We start from the raw sequence: 24,608 nt of genomic DNA, 5'->3' as shown, positions 1-24,608 counted from the left end.
AAGCCATATGCTGGCTGAAGTTAGGTGTTTATAGCTTAATTATTTTATGATCAAAAATTGTATTTCACAGATTTTCCTGCTAAGCAAAAAGAGCATACAGATGAAAAAGAACCAACTTCCAGTAAAAGGTGGTGGTTTTCTGTATGCAAGTCTTCCAGACAATTTATCTCAGCTTCCATGTTTATATACGTTCCCTAGTCACAGCACCTAAAAATGAGATGCATCACATTCTGCCACCAGTTAATTTCAAAGCCAAGAAAAAAAAAAAAAAAAGAAAGAAAAAAAAATCCCAGCCTTTTTGCATAAAATCAGTGATAAAAACGAGGAAGTTCTAGTTCTCTCGGGCTCAGTACCCCGGGCCTGCCATGCTTGGCCTCACAGGGCCCTGTGTGTGCGTGCACTGCTGCACCACACAGAAAAAGTTATGGAAAAGGTGCTGAATCCAATCTTCTGGGACACAGCACCACATCTCCTTACAGGCTGAGAAACAAGGCTCATTTGAGACCTCAGAGGCCCAGGTTTGATGCTGCAATTGCAATGTGCTTTCTCACTTTCTTTTAAGGGAAGAATCGCTATTTTTCACTAGTCTGTGCTTCCTCCTTTGGAAGAATCCAGTCAGGGGTAAAAAAAAAATAAATTAAAGGCTGAAAAGTGAGCAATTGAATTACAGGGGGAAGACCCAAGCAATATATTTAGTTCAACGAGGGATTAAGTGCCACGGCCACTGGTAATTAAGGGGCTAATACGTCCTCTTTGAAATAGTTTGACTTTTCCTCTGGCTGCGAGCTGGGCGCCCTCGGAGGTTGGGCTGAGGCAAACCTGATACTCTGCCATTCTCCGGCAGCACGTGCCGAAATTAGTTCTCCGTTTTGTGGTGGCCCTCGGAGAGCAATTCCCATTGAGAAGTGAACAAAGGCCGTGACCCCGGGGTCAGAGTGTAATGCAGGAAGCATGACCTCCCCTTTGTTCAGAACAGCACTGTTTACTCTGCCTAAGTAAAGATCACCAATACATTAACTAAAGAGGATTAAAAAGGTCATATCCCTAGGGATGGAGCTCACGCAAGTGGCAACTCTCTTCAGTCACTAAATCACTGGACTTCCCCATCCACCCCCCTTCAAAAAAGAGACACCTCAAGCTGTCATGGCTCAGTGCCACATTATTTTCAGAGCAAAATTCTGTACAAATTCACGTTTCAGAACCAGGTTAATTTCTGCAGAGCAAGTCAGCTGCTTGAAAGTTATTTTTAAGGTTATCAAAATATTTTAAGTGAAAACTTATCATCGTGTTACAATTTTTTATTTGTATCGCCTTTTGAAAAATTCTGAGTTGATTTATAAAATTGATGGAGTCTTAAAGTGGTTATTAAAAAGTGCAAGTAACTATTGTAAATGAAATTCTTAAAATATCCTGTAGTCTGTGGATGAGAAGCTGCCTTTTGCTGTAGACAATTGCTAACTCCATGATGCCTCACTTGCAAGGAGGAGAACAAGGAAAATAAATTGAAAATAAATAATTTCACGAATGCTGATTGCTAAACTTTATCAGGCTAAATAAGCACTTATTTTGGCTGTTAAGATTTCTCTTACCAACTTCTCATAATATCTTAAAACATCATTACTAATATGGGTATTAAAACAAACATCTCCTGGAACAGCTAAATTTAATGCTGCATTGGTAACATACAGCTAGGTAGCGTGTTGGAGTGTCTCCTTTCCATTCTCACTCTAATCCACTGGCCTGCTGAATGATCCCAAATCTGCTTCTGCCTTGGTTTCCTCATCTGTGAGGATATGGCTCACTGGGATGCAGATGTTACCTCATCTGTGAGGATATGGCTCACTGGGATGCAGTTAGATGGCCACAATAGGAGGAAAAGTGCACACAGAAGAGAGTGGTCCAGACTAAGATATTTTCCCTTTTTTATCCTTAGGCAGAGGCACCTCTGATTAAGCTGAACGTTATGTTAGAGCTTCCAGAAGAAAATAACAGGAATCAGGCCAGGCAAGGGGGCCAAACTTTAGATCAAAGTCTTTAGTGCAGGGAGCTCAGCACCACAGACAAACCCCACGCAGGGTAAATGAACTGGAATCAGCATGAGATCACCCAACACCAGTAACACTGAGAAGAGGACCAAGAGTTGCCAAAACTCCAAAAATCAAGCTCCTAGAGTCCCACAAAACAGCATGATCCATACAGGGGGAGGGCTGAGACGGTGTCCTTTGATTCTCAGACACTTTGTGCAAAATAGCTATTTTTGGATCCACAACAATATATTCACCTTTTTAGTTTCTAGCAGCATGAATTAATGCAAGAGGTGTGGCAAGCTGGGATCTCCTTACACCCAGCCTGCTCTGGCCCTTCTTCACCCACCACTGCAGCTCCTGCTCCTCTGGTTTCTGATTTTTCTCACCCCAGTAGAAGGAATCACAAACTTACTGTAGATTCCAACACAGCCAAGAGTAAAGAAGAAACCAGCAAACCACGTGTCTGCACTGTGGTGGGCATCAGTCCACTGCAGGGGGGCGAATGAGTCGCACTCAGAGTAACTCTCACCTGCCCAGCTCTGTGCCTGAAACAACCAAATCTAGTAACACACCTTCCTGTGGCTGCTGTTCCCTGAGATGGGACAGTTATTACACACCATGAGTCAAGGACAGAAAGTGGAGTCAGAAAGCCTTGACAACGGGTTTAGAAAAGGCAGTGTCCAGGGCAAAGCAAAAATGTACAGCCAGTGTTTAAAATAACGTTGTATGTTCATCAGATCTTCCCATCAATTTCAAGGGTAACCCTCTGCTTTTTGGCACAAAAGATTATGCAGGCATAGTATATCCATCAGGAAAAAAGGGTAACAAAATCTTCAGACACAGAAGGAGCAGGTGGGCAAGAGCAATGTGAGTACTGAGCAAAGCTTTGCATCAGGCTGAGGCAAAGGGGTACCTTTTCCAAAAAGCACTGGACTGAAACAACCAGAACAAAGAATATACTTACACATTAAGATTTAAAAATGGAGACTGGGAGCATAAGGACTGAACCAGTGGCATAAGGACAATTTATTGACATACATTAGAAGCAGGAAGACTGCACAACAATTGTCTGGCAAGTCTGAAATAGTCCTGGGAAACAAAGGGAGTGAAGAAAGAGGACAAAAAACACCACAGAAAAAATAATGGCTGATTATGACCTTGAGCTACTTAGTTATGCACAAGAGGAACCTTGCCTTTTCTCACCCTGTATCACCATACTAACATTTCTTGTTAGCTGGGTTCCTAATTTGGGATATTCATAAAAAATACCCGCTACTTCTTCCAGTGGAAATTCCTAGTCTTTTCTTTTTCAGTTCTCTTTCACACCAGCCAAGAGCACTCTCCCTCCAAGATGGGAAGCAAAAACAACACTCAGGAAAGTGAGGGAATAAGAATTCCCCTCTCTTACACAGGAAAACAGAGGAAATATAATTCTGTGACACAAAATCTTTGCACTGTCTATTTTTTTGGGGCGTGGAGCAATCTTGACCCTACCTCATATTCTAAGATATTCTACCTCTCTATCTCCTGATGCCCAGAAATCCAGACAGACCGAAAGGTACCTTTTAGGCTAAAAAAAAAAAAATTTTAAGCTTAATACAGATTGAAAAAGCTATGATATTCAAGTCACAAAATTGTCTCCTCTGGCCCTTTCAAATAGCAAATCCCATTAATCAATTTTTTTGCAAGTAAAGGGTGAAAGAACTGCAGATAGCAAAACAGAAAGTGCTGAAATAAAGGGATAAATTAAAGGCAAGCCATTGTGAGGACACACAGCATTTCAGAAGCAGCCCAAGGTTGGAAGCAGGGCTTCCAACAAAAACCTACAGTTTTCTATCAGGAAGGAAAGGACAGCAGTCCTCAAAAATAGCCACAAATGATGATCCAGATTACATGCCAATGAATTCTGTGATTCAGTAAACCGTCTGGAAGGCTACTTTAAAAGATTATAACTTTAATGCCTGAGCAGGGATTACATAATGGGGAGAAAAACAACATTGATAATGTAGCAAAAAATGTCTTTTTAAACTTTAGGTGCATCCACAGAATTCATTATTATTTCTCTGGCCTTTCAAAAGGGCCTTGACAATGTGACTCATGAAGACTATAAAGAAAACAAAATAGTCATGACTGGAAGTTGGAGTATTGATTAAAAACAAGCTAAGGAGCCAAAAGTAAAATATACAAATGAAAAGACACTTTGACAAGATAAATGTTAAGAGCTGTTGAATGCAGAGGCCATGCTGGTATCAGTTTTTAACTTTAGTTCATGTCTAGAAAGATCAACTGTAAAATTAAGAGTGGCAAAAATGACAAAGAAAGGGAGAGTACTGGAGTTACTGAAGGGTTTAATCAAGCTGAGTGAATGCCAAACACAATACATATCTTTTTTTATAATTGCTAAGGAGATCATATTGCAGCATTCTCCACGGGGAGGAACTGGTTGCCACCATAACAAATCAAGGGAAACTTTCAGGGATATGCAATAATGTCAGGTAAGTCAAGCAGCAAAAGAGTTCTGTGCTGAAAACATTATCCTTCTAATATCTGCCTGCCAGGGAAAGAGCTTCCTGGAGAATGCTAATGAGCCTTTCCTCATTAAAGCTCCAGAAGTAACAGGAGTGCAAGGGCAGGTGTCTACCACAATGTCACTTATAAGAGACTGCCATATATGAAATCCTATAGTGATCAAACTGTTTATGTTAGTGAGCACATGAGCACCAGGGAACACAACAGAGATGCACAGTCTCAAAGTCAGGATCCAACTTTCTCACCTCCCTCCAGTCTTGAAAGGGAAATCATTCAGTTGAATTAAACAAGCAGTAAATTCAAACTAGAGGAATTCATTATTTTTCAATGTGCAGCCTGAGCATACGAAAATCAATGCCTTGTTAAGGGACATCAGCAGGAATAGGCAAGAATGATTCTATCCATAGACTAGAAAAATAGAAAAATATAGGGTGGGATGGGATTGTTTGCTGGAAAGACCACACAGACCTTTGTGCAAAGCCAAGCAACCTGCCTGCTGCACTTTCTGACAAGGACAGGGTATTCAAAAAGGATCTGATGCTGGTCAGCTTCACTCTCTTACCAATCAAACAATTTTGTAAAAAATGTCAGGGTAGACTTGGCATTTATTACACCATGGCCTGTTCCAGTGCAGTAATTCCTACTTTTGTTCTCTGTGGCCAAAAGAAATTGCAAGGAAATTGATGAGTTCACTTTAAAGCAAAATGCCTCATCCTCGAAGCTGGCTATGGTGCCTGACACAACGCTGTCAGTGCATCATTTACACATCACAAAAACATGGAAAAACATGTATGTTCACTTTGCCACCTGCTCTCCCCTGCCACCACAAATAATCAGCAAGAACCTCAAGAGTAAGATTTTGTTTTACTACACAAAGGTTGCACATAGCACTCTGCTTTGTAACATATAAGTACATTTCCTTTTTTTTATCTTACTATCTTTTTTCCCATGCATGCATCATTATTTGCAAAACCCATTTAATAATTATAAGCCAGTCCAAGTTGTGTGTCAGATCCTGGGATATTGCCACTCACACAGTGGTTTGCTACACTCACTCTTTGGTCTTGTGGCTAACAATTTACCCAAGCTGTGAGAATACCTCACCACAACCCACACACTGCTGCTCTTCAAAGGAAGACAAGGATACATAATTAAGAGATGATGAGCTCAAATATAAGACATGAGATGTGGGAGCAGATTTTTAACCACACCGGTGAGTGGTTTTACTACTGAAGTTTCATCAGCTGTCTTTACTTATGGTGTCAGTGGAACTCACATGTTCTCAAACTGTATTTGCAGCAGCAAAGTGAAAAAAAAAAAAAGGAATGCTAAAACTGTACCACTGCATAAAAAATAGTTTTAACATCAACTGGTCAAAACTGAAATTGTAAATCAGAATTATTAACAAATGACCCCTGTAACAAGTGGGGCCTATGTCTTGAAAAAAAATCAAACCAGCATCCAGTTTTGCTAAAAATACTGTTAAAATTTCATCCCACGAGAATTGTAACCTGAAAATATTCTCAATTTTTATTTCAAGACTTTATGATGCTGTAATTGTGGCCATAATATAAAGAACTATAGCCAGAAGTACCTGTGTGTGCATGTGCCAGCTCGGGAACTAAAGGCACAATGCAGAGTGGAAATGAAAATTCAGATGTGGGCACAGATCCACTCCAGCACATACAGGACCAGTCCCTTGCTGGCTATTCAGAATAAACAAAACATCAAACTACTTTTCTTATTACTCTGCAGAGCTTGAACTAGTATTTGTTGCTCTTGTCATGACTGATTAGGGAAAGAACTGATAAGTCTGGAGCAGAAAAAGATGTGAATAAAGCTACCAGACTCGAGTGAGGGCCACTGACCAGCCTTCAGAAATAGACATAAGAAATAGCAGGATTACATGCTCGCTTGTTTTCTGATTACTAACAACAACAAAAAAAAGAATAATTCAGTTTTACCTAAAAGAAGTCTTCGTTTTGTGCTGGTGCAGGACCACATCCCTACGAGCCAGAGACCCTCTGCAGGGCCAGAGCCTCCAGCAGCAGCCACACCCTCCTCTTCCTCATTTTTTTCCACTGACCATTAAATACTTTCCAAGTCAGGCACTGAAAAAAAAATAACCCAAAACAAAACCCACATTTTTAATGGACATCAGATACCATATTGCTGATTTAATTAGGCAGATTAGAAACAAATAAATGTATTTGCACACACACCCATATTTGTATTTTCTGTTTCATTTCAAACAAATTTGGTAGGCCTGATTTGAATCTCTATTCAAACCACAGGAAAAAAATAATGAAAATGTGTTCTGTGCTGACAGCAGAACTGAGCCCTCTGGCTATCTCTTTTTAGAGTTTTATATGACACATTGTCCATTGGTTCTGGAAAAATTCACAGAACAGGAGCTTTTCAGAGAATCTTCAGATGAACCTCTACGTTTTGCAGCAGTAATAGATGCCAGCACACCACAAGCTGAGAGAGACATCCCAGAACTTGTCTCTTCAGGGATTCTATGGATTTGACACTCAGGCAGATCTACGACTTCATATTAAAAAAAAAAGGAAAAAAAAAAAAAAAAGAATACTTTCCTGGCTCATGTATCACTCAAACAATCCCAGATAATAATGATGCTGCACAGCAAGTATCAGACAATGCGTCCTTACTCTTATAATATTTCATACAATTTTTTTATCCATAATTTGGCAGTAGACAGAACTATCTGGAAACTGATTGCTGCTATAAACTGTTTTGCACATTGTGTCATCAGCTGGCTTTAATTCATTATTTAAACAACACTGTAATTATACCACATTTCGTATTCTAGTTAACCAGGAAAGAGTCAGTACAAATTCAAAGTGAGAAAGCAAACTTCTCCCATATCTCAAAAAAAACCTACTTATTTTCAACTAACCAGCTCCAGCATTCAATAACAATGCAGAAATACAATATTTAGGGTTCAGCAACTTGAGCTCAGTTTTTTTTTGCAAATAACTGCACCAAGATACTTTTGGTTTTCTTTTGGTTTTGATCATTAGGACTGTAAAATTAATATTAAAATAAGCTGCATGTCTATTTAAATTTAGAACTAAATTTATACCCTAAATCCACAGATTCATGCTATTATGCTTGCTGCAAGAACAATTAGTATAAAACAAGAACAGAGAGTATGTTGAGAGGTCTGTTAGGGGATGACAACATACCTTACAGGCAATATATTAAATAATGCCAAATGCAAAATTAATTTTTAAGGCCAGCATCTTCTACATATTTATTCATGTACAATTGTACACCCAGAGAAAAACACTGCTAGAAGCAAGTGATGCACTTCACTACCAGTCGAGGTGTTTGCAGCTCCATACAGTCCTGCATCCTAACAGGTTTCCAATATACAACTCTGAATTCTCAAAACCTGTATAATGCTATATATTTGCACATACAGAAAAACATGTATAATTGACTCGAAAAATACATCAATACTGAAGTCTTTCAGACATGGTTATTCCCAAAGCAATCTTTGTTCTCTAACCTGCAGAATATTCGCTAAGACTGCCATTTATACCAAGTGCTCCACTACACCACTGACTTTCAAATCCAAACACACAATAAGGGAAAATGCCAGCACATTTATATTTTACTGGCCCACAAAACAAAGATTCCCCATTCCAAGCCCTCCCATCCACATATTCCATATCAGAAAAGCACACTCACTCCAGACTGTCTGCATTCCTATTTACGGAGATGCTCTGCAATAAAGGGAGCCAACAGAGATCCAAGGGTTAACAGAAAAAACAAAACCAAACCCTAAACCAAAGCAACAAACCCCACCACCAAAATGCCCAGCCACGCTGCAGTCCTTGCAAGAAAAGGAAAATGTTCAGCAGACAAGAGCCTAACAAAAAGCAAACGGAGAATTTAGTGTCGCTATTGCCTGGATACCAGTTTGGGATTTAGGCAGCCTTGGATTACAAGGACTATACCCTTGAAAATCCAGCCCACAGTTCCTGCACTGTTTTCTACAAATACCACATCCAAACTGTGACTAAACACCTCATTATGCTTCTCTGGCACTGTTAGGAGCACACATATTGTACGATTTTCTGGGGCACATAAAAGCAGAGGGAAAAAAGTGGCTGCTTTTTTACCAATAGGTAATGAAATAATGAACAAGTTCCCTGCAAAAGCTTGCATGATCAGTAAATCTTCTTCCCCTCTGCCCTTTTTGACCTGTGTAGGCAACAGGTGACAAAATACAGCCCCAATCTTCAGCTTTACAAATAAGAAAATGTATGTAGACTATGAGACATCTGCACTACCATACAGCCTTCTAAAATAAATTGAAATTGAATTAAGAAACTTAGCCAGGCCTCTACATTGGCTTCAGAAAGTAAATGCTTTTCTTAATATTTTTTTGTAGAGGTTTCATTTAAAGAAAATACTGCCCTCCCAGTTACAAAAAATAGCTAGTGACTTGAGGTAACAATCTGGTGTTGACAGATCATAAGAGAAAACCCAAACTGCATTTTCAAAGGAACTGTGTGCCTCAAATATTTCACGATGATCTCTTTTTTCTATAACATGCTAATTGATCTTAAATATGTAGATGAATTATGAGTCAATAACATCCAATTTTCTTAGCTCTGACTCCAGATAAACATTATATTGTGATTTATGAACATCTCAAATATTTAATTTGCTGTTCGTGGCATTTAAACAGTTAATCTAATTTATGGCAAGTAAGGATTCCACATTAAAGACTCCTTCTACTTTGTCTTTTAAGCTTCACTTCAAAAGCCTTTTCCCCATCCCCTATTATTTAGCAATAGTCTCCCTTTGTGCACTGGACATACTATGGCAGTTCAAGAGGCTGTGCCAGTTACATGGCTCCTTTGCCAGTCCCCATATTGCTCATTAAATAATTTTACTCCCATATATACACACACAGCTGGTAAAGGGCTGGCTTTGCTGCATTCAGCTACATCTACACTTCCAGAGCGAGCCTCGAAATAAAAAAGCAAAGCATTACAAAAACGCTCAGCTCTCATCACCGTGCACTTCCCGAGTCTCCGACTGCTCAAGCTACGTTGGCAAAGCTGTGATGGAGCAGTACACCTGTGTCCCTTCTAGAAAAAACCCACAGTAGGCTAAAAACGTTTCAGTTCTGTTAATACTCACTTCTCAGTCTGCAATTAAACAGAACCTTTCTTTAAAGAAAGGATTCCCTAAAATATTTTACACGCTTACAAACAGTTGTCTATTTCAGAAAGCTTTACAAATTCTTCCCTTTGCAAACATTCAGCTGTGCAGCACCAGCGAAGAGCTCCGGGTACAGCAGATGGTTAAAATTCTGCATCATTTTTAAGAGCCTAGAAAAAGCACTGCCTTTTTTCGGGGGAGGGCGGGGGTGGAGGAGAGGAGAGAAAAAAGCTGAGAACAGCAATTTGCAGCCCCCTTTTTTTTTTTTTTTTTTTTCCTTGACAGCAGCAAGCTCCGCCTCAGTCTGGCCCTTCCTCCAACCTCTGCTAACCTAAAAACCAGCGCCAGCCTGGCAGCGGGCCAGGGATTCAAAAGTAAACATTATCCTCCTGCCATTTTTCAGTGCTGTTTACCATATCCTGATCCCCTTTTTTTCTTACCCCCCTCCTCCCGCCGCCCCACCTCGCCATTGCTGAATTCCCCATCTCTGCTCGCGGTCTGTCCAGCCCTGGCAGTCCCGCTCCGCTGCGCCAAGGCGAGCCTGCACTGCAGGGCGCGGTGCGAGCGCGGCTGCGGCCGTGCCCCGCCGGGCGCACCTTCCCTCCCGCGGCACGGCACGGCACGGCACGGCACAGGGTGGAATGGGCTGGGACCCACCCGCTCCCCGCACAATGCACTCGCCTCTCTCTCTCCGCGCTGCAGCTGCCGGCACAAACGCGGCTTTTGCCTCCGCGGCTTTCCCGTTTTCTTATTTAATTGTGAGGGGAGTGCTTAAAGACCAGAGCCATCCAGGAGCGGCCGTGAGGGCGCCGCACGGCGCTGCACCTGACTCTTTGTTATCCCTCATCGCTCATCCCCGGTCCCTTCCGCTCCGCGCTTCCTCCTCCCACCTTGCGCTGCTCCTCGTTCATCAAGGCTCCGTAAGAAAACCAGCCCGACTAACTGAAGTACTGCGCGTTGGGGTTTTTACCTAGTCGTGCACTGCATGGTGTGGATAGCGGGCATACCGGCAGGAGGAGGAAAGGAGATTAAAAAAAAAAAAAAAAAAAAAAAAAAAAGGAAAAAAAGAGGGATGGGGGGTGGGTGGAGTAAAAATAAATTAAAAATAAATACATAAGGAGAACGAGCGGGATGGTGCCGCTGGAGCTCCCGAGCCGCCCCTCCGGCTGGGGAGGAGCGGGAGCGGGGCCGGGCGAACACGGCCATGTTGTGCGCGGGGTCAGCGCGGGGCACTGCGCTGTGCGGCGGAGCGCTGCATCTGCGGGCGACTCCGGTTATTTCCCTGCTAAATCCTCCGCCCCCACCCCCCCCTGCACATTCCTGCCCGGCAGAGCTGGATCTGGGGGTTATTTGTATTATTTCCCACTAAATCCATCCCCCCCCTCCTCCGCCTCCTGCCAGGGAACGCCGGCTCGGAGGCTTCGCCCGCACCCCCTGCTTTCCCCTCTCCGGGCAAGCGCAGGGGCACGGCGGCTCAGCAACAAGGTCATGTGCCATCGGCCCGACGAACAAAAGCCCTTCCCTCGTTATTTATTTATGGATTTGGGGCGTGTTCCCGGTGAGGAGGAGCCTTTGTGCGCGCAGGTTTCACACCCACAGGGGCGCAGCGGCCGCGGCTCGTCCAGAGGCGCCCCGGGACAGCCCGCGGGCTCATTAATAATTGCTCGCCATCTCCATATTGAAATTGCGGAGCAGCGCATGATTAATTAAGGAGAGAAAAAAGAAAGGGGCGAGTGAGGGAGGCCCGCGCGGACCCGGCCGCGTTAACCCCTTCGCGCCCGCCGCCCGGGAACTCGCCGGGAATATTAATTAATGCTGCTGTTTGCGTGTCGGTAAGCGACCACGTGAGGCCTCTGGCACAGGCTCTCCAGAGCCGACGACTAATGAACAGAATTTCCTGCAATCCGCTCATCATCAGCTTTTCATTTGGAAAAAAAAACCTACCGAAAAAAAATAATCCTAAATCTCATGCAATGAGGCTGAAAGAGTATTTACAAGGCTATTTATATAAAGAGATATTACAATTAAAATCCTACAAAATGTGTAATTTAAACTCATCCGAGTGCTCCAGGAACATTTCCCACTGCATTACTGTGATTAACTCGCACGCGGAATCGAGCTCCTCAGACAGAAATGGGAGTAATAAATACGCTCTCTACCGTAATCAAAATACAGAACAACCATTTTCCAGAGCGCTCCAACTTCACACGGTACTGCCTCCCCCGAGGACTCGGTCACCCGGCTCCCCCTGTCACAGGGCCGGGGTTTGTCTCGGGATTGCCTGAGCGCTCCCGGAGGCGCTCGCCGGGAAGTGAAGCCGCGAAGCGCTCGCACGGCACCGCCACCGCCGCTCGGCGGGGCCGCGCCCGGGGCCAAGGGGGCCCTGCCTTGGGGCACGCGCGCAAAGACACGCACGCGCGCGGCGGGAACGCGCGGGCCGGACCCGCGCTCTGGCGGCGATGCCCCCGCACCCGGGAAACCCCCACGGCCCCAACGCTCCCTTCCCTTCCCTTCCCTTCCCTTCCCTTCCCTTCCCTTCCCTTCCCTTCCCTTCCCTTCCCTTCCCTTCCCTTCCCTTCCCTTCCCTTCCCTTCCCTTCCCTTCCCTTCCCTTCCCTTCCCTTCCCTTCCCTTCCCTTCCCTTCCCTTCCCTGTTCCTTTTGTAATCCTTCTCTTGTTTTACATCCAGTTGCTCCAGAATTCCACCTGTGACTCTCTGGCCATTTATTCCCATTTAATCTTTATTTCCCTTGGTTATTACTAAGCATCACTTACAGCCCTCTGCAGACGGGCCCTTCATTTGGCTGGGGGGTGTGTGGAATAGATGGACTGTGCACTAAACTAAAGCACCTTCTTTTGGGAAGGCAGGCACACATTCATTTGATTTCTTGACTCCCCTTCTTTTTGCAAAGTATGAATTCTGGCTGTCACCTGCTCGGTGGGCTGGCATAACTGCCGGATAGCTCCTATTTGAAGACTGCACTTTCAGTTGGTTAAAGAGTCTGCCAAACTCCAACTGTTTGGCTGCAAACAGCCCTCACCAGGTGTGTGCCTCGGGGATGACTTGTTTGAAAATCTTCAACCAAACATCTCAGGCCTTTCTGAGAAGGAGCCTATCAATGACTGCTTGGTCATGCTGCCTAATTAAGGAAAGCTTTTCTTGGAGAAGCTCCTGCTTGCCCCTGTTTGGAGCAGGGGTTAGGATGGGAGTGGCCTGGTAAGGAGGTGGAATTTGCTGCTTCACCCTGGCAAGCTTGCCAAGGTGAGAAAGCCTCAGCTTGTGTTCACTGGCCAGGAGCTTCCTGAGGTTTGACAGAGAAAATCACAAAGCCCTCACTTTCATAGACCATGCTGCTGGTGAGATGGAGACAAACCTGCCTGATACCAGACTCTGTGTCATTCCAAGGGATGTCTGCCATGAAACCACCATCCTCTGCTCTTAATGTCTCTCCTGTGGCATTCAGACAGCCCAGGGCAAGCTGCTTGATTTCAGAATGGAAGAACTAAAACCATTAAACCAGAATACAAGGAAAAGAAGGGAGAAGGGCATCAGTAAAGTGACAGAGACTGGCAGAGCAAGGGAGGCAGGCTGGCTGCACAAGGTGGGAACAGACTCTGTCTGAGCAGGGAAGTTAAACAATTTGCAAAAAGAAACTGGGCATCTTGGCTGGGGAAGCACATGGGGGCAGGTAGAGAACAGACAGTGCTGACAAGGCAGGGCACTGTCAGGGGAAAAGAGGGAATCACCAACAACTGTGCTGTTTGTGGAGATGCTTGAAATAGAGAATTATCTTCTCATTGCCATCAGATGGCTCAAGTAGCACTGTGGGATGGTCCAGAATATTCCACTCCTCCTGATGACTCATTTGGATCTGAGTAGACTGCTACAGGATAAAATCTCTGCTCATGCCATTTGCTATTAACCCCCTCACCTAACCTGCAAAAAACTACTTGCTCAAGCATGTGCACTGACACACAGACACATGCATACACATGCCAAAGCTATATTGAAACAATGGTTAATCTTGTTCAAAGAGGATTAAAGTGTATAGAATCCAGCAGAGAAAAACAGGAATAAAATCTGCTGTGCAGCAAGCAGCATTTCTTGTACACAATTCTCACTTGCAGGCCTTCCATCTTTTCTGCTGGGGCCCAGCTTCAGGAACTGGGTGAAACAAAACAATGCCATTATTGGTGGCTACCCTATTTTGTATTCTCCTCACTAACAAGGTGCAGTTCTATGTCTTATTTACTGGATGCTTCTCAAACTACCCATCAGAGCCTGAATTACAAGGTTTTCCTGTGGCACTATTTACCACTGTGGTCCTTGGATGCTTCTCAGAGATGCTCTAATTGATATTCACAGAAATCCCATGAGCTAAAGGAGAGACACTACCCACATTTTAAGGGTAAGACTTTGGCACAATCATCCTGTCCATCCTGTGAGCCCAAACTCCTGGTAAAGCACCACACGTACTGGCACTGAGTGCTGAAAGCACCTTTCCCCTGGACCCTCTTGGCAGGGCCAAAGCCTTGCCAGAGTTCACAAGGAGTTCCATATGAGGAGCCAATATTAACTGACTTATAATTTGAGTGTGTTAAAAACAAAAAGTAAAATACCGGCCCTCGTTGATTTCTGCCAAATACATGCCCTTTGTTCTATACAAAGCACAGTTCTGAAGCAAGCACTACCAGGCACTAGGAGGTTAGGGAGCATTTCCCATTATCCCAGCTTAATAAAACTGGTTTTCTCAGCGTTATACAATATAAAATAAAATCAGTTTTAAAAACTATTTTCTATCCTTTAGTATCTTCTTTTTAAGTACGTATTAGGATTGGGGAAGGTTTGTCCTGGGGGTGACTTTATGACGCTTGTATCCCCATTCATCTGTTTAGCCCAGAAATAAGTTTTGCACCTTTAAGATGGTTCTGAGACTGCAGTGGGGAGAGAGAAGAAATGTAGAGTTTGTTATCAGGAACTGCACTCACTCCTTCCTGCTCCTGGATTGTGCTGTCTGCAGCAAGGACAGACAGCAGGACAGGGCTCTCCTTTGCTTTAGTTAGTTTTTGGCTGCCTGAGGCAGAGAAGTTCCCTGGACTGTGGTTTTTCTTTTCCTTGGGCCTGTTTAACCCTGCTCTGCACAGAACACCCAGCAGAGCACCGGCAGCTCCAGCTGTGGGCACCGGGCCGGGCCTGGGCCGGGGCATTTCCAGCACTGGAGGGACTGACAGAGACTGAGTGAGCTGAGCTGCAGCCCATGGAGGGGCTTCCTGAGTTTGGCATCTCTACAGATTGGCAAGAGTTTATTGTTTAATATTGTTCATTTTTTTGTGCTGGGAAGGCTTTGCCTGTTAAATAAACAGTTTTTTCCCCTTTTCTCCAAGGAAGTATTTTCCTGAACCATCTGGGGAAAGGGCTGCTTGAATCTGTTTTCTAGAGGAATCCCTTTACAGGTTTTCTCCCAAATTTGCCCTAAACCAGGACAAACTCAAATTTTGTACATTTTGCAATTCCAGTAATGCTTTGGGGAGTGTCTTGGGCTGCTGGTCATTGCTGGTTTGTGTCCAAGCAGACACAGTGGGCACTAGCTGAGATCCACAGCTCCTGTAACTGGGATCCAATGGGCTCACTTGTGTGTGCTGAACTGAGGGCAAGGACTTCCAATCGACCACCAAAAGCACCTGCCAGGCCAAAGTCAGCTTTCCTTTTCCTCTGGCACAAAAGGGAGACTGGGAGGCTGCAAGGAATGCACATTCCTTTCACACTGCCCCAGGCAGGAGGATCCAGGTCAGGGCAGCAGGGAAGGCCACAGTGCACTTACTGGCTGGCTGAGTTTGTGGTTATTTTGGATTATTGTTTCAGTAACACTTTTTTCACTTTTTTCTGAATTTTCATCCTTCTTGAGTACTCTCAGTGTTTTGAATGCACCTAGAGCTGAAAGTTCTAACTCAAAGAAACCTGTAATAACATGAATGCTTATGCTAACTTTTACAGGATCCTTCAGACACCCCTGGAAGCAAACCTCTGAATGGGATAAATCCAGAAAACACAGGCAATATGCCTTCTGCAGTTAAATGGGAGAGTATTTAGAGAGAAAATAGTTTTTCAAGGTGAATGAGTTTGGCAAGAAAACTCCCTAAGAGATGGAACCCTAAATTCCTTTTTGCACAGCACAGGGACCTTGAGCCCCAAAAGGCAGCTGAGCCTTTGGCAGAATAAGCTTCTACATTGCAGCATAATGATGCCAACAGCAAGGACCCTGCACTAAGTGTGGGCAGGTGGCACCTTCCAGGAGGACACATGGTATGTTCTGGTGAAGAGCAAACAGTTGCCTGAATATATGCTAGGCACAAATGAGACTCTGAAACTCTGATGATATGGGCAAGATGTTGCTATTTCAAACACTAAGAACAGCATCTTCTCAATGGAATGGTGGTGGCCTTTTGGGTGGAATGTTCTTGGCACACTGTTATAACCTGAAACCAGCCCTGCTCAGGGCAAGCTTGACAAACAAAATTATTCCAGGAGAAAAACAGTTCAAGTAGTCCAAACAAAACCTGTAAAGGACTTGAGTATTATTTTGAAGGCATTCTTCTGATATGGAGAAATGAAAATTCAAGTTCCTCCCAACAAAGTATTTTTCTCATTCTTGCATCAGCTCAGCACTTATATTTCACCAGAAATATACTTACAAAAATCTGCTAAAATCACATTCTGGAATCCTAAATGATCTATGTGGAAGAAATGTCCTAAATAATCTGCAACTGTTGGCTAATGTGTGAGATGAGCATTTTCAATGAAAAAAAACCCAACAAAAACAGAAGAACATGAATGGAAAAGCAGCTCTTTCATTTTCCTACAGAATGCTGGATTACTTCTCATAAAATTTGTAATTTATAAAAACTTGTTTCTTTGGAGAAGGAACAAGTAAGTCATCCCATGTACTCTCATAATTAAGAAAAAAATGAACCTGGTAAGTGATTTATTGATGAAAAAGTAGGGAAATTAGGAGTTAAACTTCCTGTGTTCTCAATGGACACTGTTAACTTTGAAAGGTGAAAAGGCAAGTGGGAAAAAAAGAGCTTAGGAGATGAGAAAGTACTGTAGCTTCCTTCTTAATGTCATTTCCAACACTCAGATGCAGGTAAACCTCTGTATAAGTCATGTTCTTCTTATCTAAACCTTGTAACAGCAGTACTCATATCTTCCAGAACAAGACATACACTCTTAGAAAGTAAAGGATATTGGCTGATACCCAAGTAGAAAAATAAAGGAAGAAGTGGGAAAAACTCCCAAACATTCCTCTTTCAATGGATTAAAAAAGTCAAAATCAACCACCCCTAAATTTAAACCAACCTATGCAAGTGTTATTTCCTAGCTTTGGTTTCTTTTTGTCACAACATTGTTACTGAAATGTGGATGTTGGTTGATGAATTTACTTGTAGCACAGGAGTGTATGACAAGCAATGTTTCTGCGTTTTGTCGTATGTCATTAGTTTCCTCCCCATAAACCATTCAGGCTGTCACTCAAAGATACCTTCCATGTGGTTTTTTTAGTCTCAATAGATTAAATTTTGAATGATTTAAAAATAAAGAGTGAAAAACGAGATGGTGTAGTGAAATCTGGGTTTATTCAATTGCACTTTTAAGGTTATCTTGATATTTGCAAAAGTGGCCAAGCAGATTGTGCCTGCTTGTTTTGATACAGGTACATCTGTCAGGAATTCGGGCACAAGCTTGCAGGGGACTCCCAGGATTGTGTGTGTTGTAAAAGAAATCTGTATTGCTCTGCTCCCAATCTAAATACACTTGTGACTAAAGCTCTCACATGCAGATAGAGATCTAGCAAATCAAAGTCTGTTTCCAGGAGCTGTAACTTATTGAATTTACATACAAAATCTAACAGGTGATTGAAAAAAAAGTCCATCAAAGAGTACTTGAACTCTACTGTAGTACACTCCTACCATTAGATCTTATTTTATTGAATGATTCATGCCTTATTGGCTTTTCTAGATTTGCTTTTATATTTCTGCCTTGCTATTTTAAGATGTATTATCTTGAATCCAAAAACTGCCATCCTACCTGAACCTATTTAGAATTTTCTATGATTAAATTTCATTGAATGAAGATTAGTGAGAATTCTGGCTCTTTCACAGCACAGTCTGAGGGAACACACCAACCACAGCTTGGCATAACCCAAAAATGCCTTGCCCACCTTTACATTTTATAACATCAGGATGTGAAGGTATAAAATTGGAAGGATTTTTTTCTTAACTGAGAAAAACCAGTGGGAGACACACAGATTTGTGTTCAGCTTGCTCCTGACAGCAGAAAGCCTTGCAGTTTCCATACATTCATGTGTTATTTGTGCCACATGCAGGACACAGGACATGTCACCTCTGTAGAGATGGAACCCAGATCTCAGGGTGGGAGGGAGCTCAAACCAGGACATGCTTCAACCACAGACCAGTTCCTCTGGAACTTGACTGCTTTGCAGGAAATTCTCTGATTTGGAGCCACCACAGATGGCACAAAATCTGTCTGCACATGTAATTCGCAGAAAATGAACAGAAAATTGCCATTATTTGGGAAAGACCAGGGCAATAACTGAAAATAGTCCATTAAAGCTTTTACATTCCTTGCTTTCTTCACTTCAGATAAAATCCACTCCCTATTTAAAAACTCCTAGAAATCATTTCCTTGGTCATTTAAGGAAGCTGGAGCACACTGTGTGGTTTGAAGTTACCTGAATTCCTGAACTTTGAGGTGGCAGCAGTGGGGAGGGACTCTGACTTTGGGCCTGACCGTGTTGAATGCTTAGCAAAAACAAGGGGTTTGATTCCAATGCCTTTTGAGCAACAGCTCTTTTTACAAAATAAGTAAAAATCTTACATATTTGTAATATACAATCTCAAATTTTAGTTGAAGAAATAGCATTAAAAGTTATTCCTCTGCTGAGCAGTTAACAAGTATTAATTTAAAAAACCCATCACCTTATTGATTAACATAAAGGAAACATTTTCCTTTAAATAAATGCATATAGTAGTTTAATCTGTTTTTTTCACCAAAGTTCTGAGTCAGTGCAAGATTATTTCTAATGGAAAATCTCAGTATGCTTTTTCTTCAATAAAAATGTTTAAAAGATAAAATTCTTTAAAAATATATTTTCTTACATTGCTAATTCCTGACAATTAAAAAAAAATCTTATGCTCACCATATTGAGCTCAGCATTTTGTAAATAGAAAAGTTTAAGATTAAAAAATCCATGTGTGTGAGGTTTGTTGAATAAAAATACTACAGTTATTGGTCAGTTATTCAGTTACATCAGAGCACATGGTAAGCAAGTCCACATTCCTTTGGAACAACAGCTTCTGGTTTTGAGGTGTATTTTAGTGGCAGAAGAATATTAGTTGCGCTATGGGTTGTTGATTTATTGAGCTGTAGAGGATACAGCCTCAGACACTACCTAAACTGTGCAGGTGCTGCTTTGCCAATATTTCAGAGTATGTTCAGCAGAACATGAGCATATTTTCAACATCACAACAGGGTGCAGTCACCTCTTCCCTTGAGCAGCACTTCATGGCAGCTTTGGTACCAAAAGGCCCAAAGTTATACATGGGGAAAACAGGCATAAATAAATGTAAAATAAAAAAGTCTAAAAAAATTTCCACCCTCCAGCACCCACCCTAATGAAGGGCACAAGAGAACCTGATGGCATGAGGAGTCCCTTGGGAGTTTCAGGTCCCTTCCTCCTGCTCTTTCCCCTTCCCTCACTGAGCTCTCACACCACTCCATAGGCTGTGAGACATTTGGGATGTTTTCCTTCACCTGAAGTAGACTCAGTGGCTCAAGCAGCCCCTGAGGAAGGGCTCTGTCCCCTCTGCCACCCACTCCAGTGCCAGCAGCAGGAGATGAGAGAGGGGCTGGTCCCAGCTCTACCCAGGAGCCCCTGCCAGAGCAGCCAAGAGGATACAAGGAAAACGTGTGTCAGTATGTGAATGGCACAGGGCCACAGATCTGATCTTCTCAGTCACACACCTCACTCCTCTGGACTTGGAAGAGTTCAGGATTTGTGCTGGATTTGGCTGGGGTAGAGTTAAATTTCATCCCAGAACCTGGTAGTGGCTGTGTTTTGGATTTGTGCTGGGACAGTGCTGATAACACAGGGATGTTTCAGTTATTATTTAGTTTAGGCATGCACAGAGCCAAGGCCTTTCCTGCTCCTCTCTCACCCCACCAGGGACAGGACTGGGGGGCACAAGGCCTTGGGAGGATGCACATCCAGGAGAGCTGAGCCCAGCTGGCCACAGGGACACCCCAGCCCATACAGCATCAGTATACAAAGCAGTGGGGAGGAGGAGGAGGAGGAAGGAGGGGACTTTTGGAGTGATGGTGTTTGTGTTCCCAAGAGCCTGTGAGCTGGGATGGAGCCCAGCTTCCCTGGGATGGCTGAGCACCTGCCTGTCCAAGGGAAGAGGGGAATGAATCCCTGGTTTTACTTTGTTTGTGTACACACTTTTGCTTTCCCTATTAAACTCTGTTCATCTCACCCCCTGAGTTTTCTCATTTTTCTCACTTTTTTCCCAATCCTCTCCTGTGTCCCACAAGCATGAGGGAGTGAGTGGCTGCATGGGGCTGAGTTTCCATCTGGGGTTAAATCATGGCAGAGTTTCTCACACAATGAAACCCTTGTTCAGCTGCAGAGGCAAAGGCTACTAAAATGACAAAGCAGCATCCCTATGAAGCAAACTACAGAAGCTCCCCCACCTTTCTCTTTCCAGATTTCAGAGAAGATCCTTTGCTGGGCTGGTAGAACACTGGTAACTCAACGAGGGTCAGGTTGTTTCACATCAGCCAGGGACACGCCCTGGGCTGTGCAGGGACAAGGCTGGAGGCAAACACCCCCCTGAGGGCAGCTCTGACACAGTCTGCTTACCTTGCTGGAGGGGAGACTGTCTGGGCCTGAGCTGTCATTCAGTTCAACCATCTGGCATGGAAAAGCAGAGCATGTGGCTCAGGACTGCAAGCTCACACTTGTTTCTAAGTCATCATTGGCCAATACCTATTCCAAGCTCCGTGGTGAACAGCTGAACACTTACACAGACATTGTGAAAAAGAAACTTTTTTCATGCAAAAATGACTGTGTGTTTCAATTGTGGGGCAAACATCTTCCACTTCAACAAAAACCTGGCCAAGGCAGTGGTCAAGGTATGAAAGACTGCAAAGTACAGTGCATTATTTTCAACTTCTAGTCACTTTTTTTGGGATGGTTTTAGTTGTTATTAGTTATTTGTTACCTGCTCTCCAGAATTTAATACGGATATTCATTAGTGTTACAGGAATACTTGAGAGTTCTTCTGAATTTTAGGGCACTGCTGTGGTACTGTGCACTTTGGAAAATGTACAGGGTTAATATAGATATTAATGAGGAGAAATACAATACAGGACAAGAGCAGTGGTTTGGGGGATGGGTTGCATCTTTGGGGAAGAAGGAGAGGCTAAGAAATAAATTAAAATGCTGTCTTTAAAACAAGCTTAGTAACACAATGTGAAACTAAAGTAGTATCTCAGACTTTAGAGGTCCCTTTAACTAAAGAGCTGTGTGATTTAGTGTTACCTGCTGTTATTTCAACCTCAAGGTAACCAAATATTGGCAAATATAAATAAAAATGGGGGAAGAAAGAAAACAGAGCTACAACAACCATGGAGCTAATCAAAGAGTGCTTCCTGAGAATAAAAAGATTTTCTTTCTAAAATGTAAGTCAAAACTAATCATAAGAGCATGATGTGTGGTACTTTCACCACAGCTGGGCAAATAATGCCCTTTTATATTGATTGTGTGAGGCTGATATTTGGAGCCATCACCCTAACAGTTGCATTTGCTTGGGATGGTCAGGAACAATTAAAATGTTTCATTTGAAAGAAAATTCATGCAACTCTTTATTTATTATTTAACTAATGGGAGGGGCTCTCATCTATAAATGTTCATCTATTATTTAGAAAAGAAAATGCAGTACTGTGTTTTGTTTTATATTTCAGATGATTTTCTTATCTGCAAGGGCCAATATGTAACAGTTTACAAATGAACAAAAATAGCTTTTGAAAGGTACTACAGTATTTTCCAAATGACAGTGTCTCTGAAAAAAATACATTATGCCTGAAACATTCCCTCACCAAAACAGAAGATTGTAAATAAATAGCATTATTTCACACAAGGAAGTTATGATGTAAAACCTGCAAAGATCTCTGTTTTCTGCCATTAAGCATGTTATGTAGAAGGTCTGTCATGCACCTTTCCCCACCTGCCATGAAAGCTCTTGAGGTCTGGGCCAGAGTATCCTCAGCCAGAAGGATGAGACTGTCAGTGTAGAATGCATTATAATGGGATATGATGCTCTGGAAAAGTCTGATTTTCCCCTGAACTACCTGGCTACTAACTAATCTTTCTCCCACTTACTTTTTGTCAGCTTAGGCTCACTCTCCTTGCTCTCTGATGCACCCAAAACTATGGATCTAAAGTCAATTTTTATGCAGGTCATACTGTCTACATCCTGCCACCCATTACCTTATCATGTGTTATGTCTTTCTGGGGTTGTAACTTACTTACAGTATTTATTTGCACAATTTTACATCAGAAGAGTTCCTGCTGAGATGCCCTGAACTCCACAGAACAGAGTTCCCCAAGCCTCTGGTTTCTGTAGCTTCTTTGGAGGCTGTAGAGGTGATGCCTCTACAGCTGAGCCATTCCAAACTCCTTTTCCACCTGCCTCCTGCTAAGCAGGACTCAGATGCACTGAGGGATGGAGGCCTGCATGCCCAAATCACATAGAATTTTTGCAGAGCAGCCTGCAAGTGTCAGATCCATCAAGAATTGCTTTCGAAGAGCAGCTCCCAGTCTTCCCTGCCAATTACTAGTTGGAAGGCAGAAATTAGCCAAGATAGAGAAGCTTTAAGGCACATCAGGAGGCTAAAAGCACAGTGCATATTTGTAACTTTTCATTCAGGATGTAGATTTACCAAATTTGAAGTGCCACAGGATGTTTATTGTGTGTATTGTCTATAAAATGGTATTACTAAAGCATCTTCTGCTTTCAGAAAGCTGCAAAGGCCAGCACACTTTCTTTATACATTCATAAGGTTTCCTATACACATGTTGGTGAACTTGCTTGCACTCCATTATTATATCCAAAGACAGCAGCCAGCAGCTATTCAGAAGTGCTCAGAAATGTGTTAGCAGTCAGCAAGTCAATTAATTTTTCTGTTTGAAAATTCTTTCAAGAACTAATACACTACAATAACAATAGAACCTTTGGCACTCTTACCCAGACCAATGTTTGGACACCTGACCTGCTCCAGTGAAGTGTGACAGCATCTGTCACCAGCCCATGTCACACAGCTAACACAGCATCTCCCTGCAGCTGGGAACTACTTGATGGACACAATTTCTGTAAAGGCAGGTGGAGAACTTCCCTGCAGGAATGGGAGCACACACTCCACAGCTTTTCCCTGCCAATACCAGAACTCCAGGTGTGCAGCAGGCCCTCACTCACTGGCAGTGGGAATTATACCTGGGAAATAATCTTCCAGATACTTAAACCTACAGTACATTTAATACAAGACACTGGTGGCATAACCAGATTTATGAGTCCCTTTGAGTTATGGAATGATGACAGAAATGCTGATATAATCTACTTTAGTCTCAACATTTTAACACCAGTTACTTTGATTACCAAAGGTTTTGCTGTGCAAACATCAGAGTGCTAATAAGTGTTAAACTCCCTAAAAATATTTTACATGTTTCTTATGCTTTGGAATGCTACAATTTTCCAAAGTCTGGTATCTCAACACTTTCATAGACTTGAACCTGTAACTTGCACTCGAGTGAAGGCCACCCGAGGAATAAAACTGTAATTCTGCCAAATTACCTGATCCTCACACTCTGCCACTGATTCTGGACTGAATACTGCAACTACTGTAATTCTTTACTTAGAAAAAAACTTATTTTGTGGTAGATAATACTTTTCTGTTAGATTCCTGCCCCTCTGAGGAAACAGAAAATTTTGCAGGTTAGAGAAAATAATGAAAGAGCTAGATTAATGCAAAAAAATGCATGAAAGTAATTTCTCTAGCTGATATCACCATGCTGCAAAACAGGACAGCAGCAATAAATCCATAGCATGTACACAGCACCAATATGTACACCTGGAAGCTTATATAAAGAAAGCATGTTCATCAGAAAAGAGCCAACTACATTTGGTCCTTGGTTTTGGTTCATTTTTGCATTGTTTAGAAGTACCTACTTTGAGGTGAAGCATTATAAAATGCATTTCAGAGCAAATTATTCCCCTGTATTTCTCGGGTAACTTAAAATCTTCTAGCAGGAGATGCACACAGAGAAGGAGTGGCTGCAGAACCAGAATCATCACCATTAAAAGCAATTAAAATGCATTATTTATCTTTCCAATTATTCTTTGAGTGACCCCTCCACACTGTAAGAAGTGCCTAGCTGGAGCTTTCCCTCCATCAGCAGCACTCTGCCCTCACCCAGGGAAGAGAACACTCCCCACAAGCCACAAGGAGCCCCAGCCAAGCATGGCATCTCCCCCTTCAGACACCCAAAATTTACACAGGGTGGTCAGACCTGGCCACATTCCAGGCAAAGTAAAAATCCTTTGGTTATGTCAGAAAAATCCCAGAGGGACTATATACAACACCTAACTCAGTTGCACTTCAGGCAAATACAAATCCAGTAAACGCAACAAGTGCAAATCTCCCTTGCAAGGAAAAACAGTTTGTATGAAATGTATATGGCTGGAAATCCCCTCACTGCCTTTCCCACATATTTCTATG

The sequence above is a fragment of the Melospiza georgiana genome, chromosome 4 (genome assembly GCF_028018845.1).
Source record: "Melospiza georgiana isolate bMelGeo1 chromosome 4, bMelGeo1.pri, whole genome shotgun sequence".
Classification (NCBI taxonomy): Eukaryota; Metazoa; Chordata; class Aves; order Passeriformes; family Passerellidae; genus Melospiza; species Melospiza georgiana.
This window is presented reverse-complemented; position numbering follows the sequence as displayed.